The 4,995-nt window shown below is 39.9% G+C and overlaps 1 non-coding gene across 1 annotated transcript; it reads left to right on the top strand.

The window, feature by feature from the left end:
* The first annotated feature begins 2,660 nt into the window (after positions 1–2,660).
* On the top strand, positions 2,661–2,767 carry LOC113002222 (small nucleolar RNA R71). Its single transcript, XR_003267766.1, has one exon. It is a non-coding gene; the product is annotated as a small nucleolar RNA R71 (small nucleolar RNA).
* Positions 2,768–4,995: the final 2,228 nt, after the last annotated feature.

Below are 4,995 nucleotides of genomic sequence, written 5' to 3'. Positions count from 1 at the left end.
TAGGATGTTACAAGGTGAATGTGGTCTTTTCCTGATCCTCAGGAGCAATAGTAATTTGCATATAACCAGAAAAACCATCAAGGAAACAATAGTGAGATTTACCTGCCAGGCGCTCAAGCATCTGGTCAATGAATGGCAGGGGAAAATGGTCCTTTTTGGTAACTTGGTTCAACCTCCTATAGTCAATTCAGACTCTCCAACAGTTCAACACCCGAGTAGGAATCAGCTCCTCCTTCTCATTTTTGATCACTGTGAGGCCGGTATTCTTCGGGACTACCTGGACGGGACTTACCCATTGGCTGTCGGAGATAGGATAAATGATTCCAGCTTGCAAAAGCTTGGTTATCTCCTTCTTCACTACATCAAGAATCACCGGGTTGAGTCATCTCTGTGGCTGTCTTACTGGTTTAGATCCATCCTCTAAATTTATTCGATGCATACATGTGGATGGGCTAATACCAGGAATGTCCGCCAGGGTCCAGCCTATAGCCTTCTTATGCTTCTTGAGAACAGACAACAACTTCTCCTCTTGCTCATCAGTAAAGGAGGCAGATATAATCACTAGAAAACTTTTGCTATCATCCAAGTAAGCATATTTTAAATTTGATGGCAGAGGCTTCAATTCTGGTGTGGTTGGCTGGGTAGTGGTAGAAGGAGATGGTTTCTCAGCCTGTACCTCATAAAGAAAGTCAGAGGTATATGTACTTCCTGAAACATGGTTAGTCCTATCTGACTCTATAAAATCAATCTCAAGAGGTAAAACACCACCACCAGACATGCAATCAATATCACTTTCAGATTCACTTTCAGCATCAAATTCAGACATATGACCAAGTACAATTTCAGACTCAATGCATGAAGAGTGAGAGGCATGCAGATTAGAATAAAGATCAGTCATGTATTCATCAACAACATGGTCAATTATTTCAGCACGAAATACAGAAAGATCTTCAGATGAGTATTTGATAGCATCCAGAATATTAAAATGAACAGTTATATCACCAAACTCCATGGATAGTGTGCCTGCATAAACATCTATCTTAGTTCTAGCAGTTTTCATAAAGGGTCTGCCTAGAATGATGGGAACTGATCCTTGAGAAAATCCATCTTCCATATTCAAAATATAAAAATCAACAAGGAAAATTAGTTCACCAACTCTAACTAAGACATCTTGTATGAAACCAACAGGGTAGGTAACACTTCTATTAGCTAAATGAATTACCACATCAGTTGACTGCAAGGGACCTAGAGATAGAGAATTAAAAATAGACAGAGGCATAACACTAATAGAAGCTCCTAAATCTAGCACGGCATTGTCAAACTTACTATTCCCTATAATACAAGGTATGCTGAATGTACCTGGATCTTTACATTTTTCAGGAATTTGGGGAACAGATTTACCAATCCGTGCAGAGACATTTCTGCCCATGCTAATTCGTTCACTTCCTTTAAGCTTCCTCTTATTAGTGCACAGCTCCTTCAAGAATTTGGTATATCTTGGAATTTGCTTTATTGCATCCAGCAGAGGTATGTTTACCTCTACTTTTATGAATGTTTCCAAGATCTCTTTCTCTGCCTCTTCCATTTTTTTGTTGGAAACTACTATTGGAGGGAATGGAAGAGGAGGAATGTGCTGCTTCTGCAAATCAGAATTGCCAGTGGAAGATTCACCTGCACAGAAATTGTTAGGTAAATTTTTGTCATTACCTTTTTCTGGGTTAGAGTGAAGTTGGGCAAGTTCATTTGCAGATGAGGAAGGTGCTACGGGTTGAGGTCCTTGACACTGCTTTCCCAACCTCAATGAAATGGCACTGACATTTTTGGGATTTTGGACAGCTTGAGAAGGCAGCTTGTCAGAATTATGGGACTGTTGTTGATTCAATTGGGTAGCCAATTGTCCCATCTGATTGGTTAAGCTCTGAATGGAGGCTCTGGTCTCTTGCTAAAACTGCATGTTCTGCATTGTCATTTGCCTCACAAGTTCTTCGAGGGAAGGTTGTGGAAGAGCCTCAACTGTTGGCTGTTTCTGGGGCTGTTGCTGTTGTTGGATTGGTGGAGGAATGTATGGTCTGCTTGAGCCAGCAGCATTTTGGAAGGAAGGAGCAGACTGTTGTTGTTGTTGCTGAGGGCTAGACCATCTGAGATTAGGGTGATTCCTCCATCCAGGGTTGTATCTGTTGCTAGAGAGGTCATAATTGTTCTGTTGTGGTTTATTTTGCTGCTGAGGTTGAGGAGGTCTATTGTAAATATTAGCAGCATAAGCTTCGGGCTGCTCAATTGCTCCAGGTTGCTGCATGGAAGGGCAAAGGTCTGTATGGTGGTCAGTAGAGGAGCACAAACCACAAACCCTTGCGACAGGTACAGATTTTTGATTCAAGGCCAGCTGGGTTACCAAGTTAACCAATGCATCCAGTTTGCCTTCAAGCTTCTTAGTCTCAGATGATGCAGCTGAGTTTGTAGCTACCTCATGCACTCCTCTAATGACTATGGCATCATTTTTGGCGCTAAACTGCTGGGAGTTGGAAGCCATCTTCTCAATTAAATTTCTGGCTTCAACAGGAGTCATGTCTCCAAGGGCTCCACCACTGGCAGCATCTATCATACTTCTCTCCATATTACTGAGTCCTTCATAAAAATATTGGAGAAGCAGCTGCTCTGAAATCTGATGGTGAGGGCAACTGGCACATAGTTTTTTAAATCTCTCCCAGTATTCATACAGGCTCTCTCCACTGAGTTGTCTAATACCTGAGATATCCTTCCTGATGGTTGTGATCCTGGAAGCAGGTAAATTTTTTTCTAAGAATACTCTCTTCAGGTCATCCCAGCTCGTGATGGACCTTGGAGCAAGCTAATACAGCCAGTCCTTTGCCACTCCCTCTTAAGAATGAGGGAAATCCTTCAGAAATATATGATCCTCTTGGACATCTGGGGGTTTCATGGTGGAGCAGACAATATGAAATTCCTTCAAATGTTTGTTCGGGTCTTCACCTGCAAGGCCATGAAACTTTGGAAGCAAATGAATCAGTCCAGTTTTAAGAACATATGGGACATCCTCATCAGGGTATTGGATGCACAAGCTTTCGTTGGTGAAATCAGGTGCATCCATTTCCCTTAGAGTCCTCTCACGGGGTGGAGGTTGTGCCATGTTTTCAGAATGTTCAAAATCAGAATGCTCAGAATCAGAATGCTCAAAATTGTAATGCTCAAAATCAGGATGTTCAAAATCACCAATAACACTATGCACAGATTCACCAGTAATGGAATGCTCAGGATGATCAAAAGGTATAAAATGATGCCTAACTAATCTATGAAATGTCTTATCTATCTCAGGATCAAAGGGTTGTAAGTTAGATGGATTGCCTTTAGTCATACACTACATTCAGCATGCACAACTAGTTGCTTTGTCATGTAAATAAAGGTGCAGGTTTGAACTACAACTACCCTCAAATGATATCCAAATGACTTAAAATTTTATGAGCAACCTTATAAAATGATGAGAAGATAGCACAAAAAATTTCAGGCAAAAATTCAAAGTCTAACTATGGAAGCTAAAAATGGTAGGTTAAGAAAAATAAGTGAATAAAACTTGAAAAATAAAAAACTTTTGACAGAATCACTATTTTTGGATGATGGAGACCTCAGCCGGCCTATGGCCGGCTCCCATGGCGTAGGAAATTTTTTTTCTACCCCAAATACATATATAATAATTGCGATTCTGATAACCGGAGCAAAAGTTATGGCCGTTTGAAGTTTTGACAAAAACAAAATTTGCTACTTTTTTGGAACTTCCAAATCTGACCAAACTAAAGGCTCTAGCTATTTTTCCCACAAAATATAGATTAAAATAAGTTACCACAAAAAAATGCAGCCAAAAATAACAACTCTAGCTACTAAAACAAAAAATCTCAAATAATTCAGCATGGGTGTTCGCCAAAATCCGTCTCTACTTGATTTCTACTACTACTTTGTTTTGCCGCAAGCAAAAGTGGTCGCTAAGTCCATCGCAAAACACTATTCATAGCAAAACACCCAAAACTGAAACAGGGGAAGCGCTTAATAGGAAAACTGAAACCGAACACACACTAAACAAAATACTAGGACACTAAACAACACTAACACACATACTAACACAATACTAACAATTAAACATAAAACACGAAGGAATTAAAAGACTAGCTAGCTATTATGAACCTTTGGACACTGCTCCCCGGCAACGGCGCCAAATTTGATCGAGGCCGTACCCGAATCAAATAAACATGAAAATGCAGTAACTAGGAAGTGATCCTAGGTCGTTTCCCAACGAGCAATGATAAACCAAATGCTCATAATATACTTGCAGTAACAGTAACGATTGGGGGGGTTTGTTTGTTTTGTGATTTAAGGAGCAGAACAAGTAAACTGGAATACGAAACTAATAATATTAAAAATGGGTTGTTTCCTCTGATTCAGAAGCCATTCTCTTATCCTGGGTTATGGAGAATTCGTCCCTAACAGTAACCACTTAATCCAACCATATTTCAATTTACTAAGCGAAAATCAACCTAGGGTTGTCAATACGTGATTAGGCACCACATACACCAGTTAGCCCTTCGTCCATTAAGCATGAACGCAAGTTAGGCTCAGAGGCAATTAATCGAACACGAAGCATGCACTGATTAATGTTCACAAATTTGGGTTAACTGGTGAAGGGAAAACTGCCAGGGAACCACATTATAAACGAAACCTCAAAGAGAGTCGGGCTTCTTCCTCAGAAGGAGACAACACCAGAATAATTTGCCTTCCATAGATTCAAACAGAAAACGTAAATGAAACATGAATAACAGAAACGTAAATGAGACAGAAACGAAAATGAAAACAGAAATGTAAATGAAAGTAGAAGAAGAAACAAGAACGAAATTGTAATTAGAAGCAGGAAATGGGAAATTGCATTAAGAACGAAAACAGTAGCATTAGAACCGAAAGAACTTAAAACCCTAAACAAAGCTCTGAATAATG

Source organism: Glycine max, chromosome 7 (genome assembly GCF_000004515.6).
Source record: "Glycine max cultivar Williams 82 chromosome 7, Glycine_max_v4.0, whole genome shotgun sequence".
NCBI classification, from domain to species: domain Eukaryota; kingdom Viridiplantae; phylum Streptophyta; class Magnoliopsida; order Fabales; family Fabaceae; genus Glycine; species Glycine max.
The sequence above is the reverse complement of the archived record's forward strand: the minus strand, read 5'-3'. Positions and strand labels throughout refer to the sequence as shown.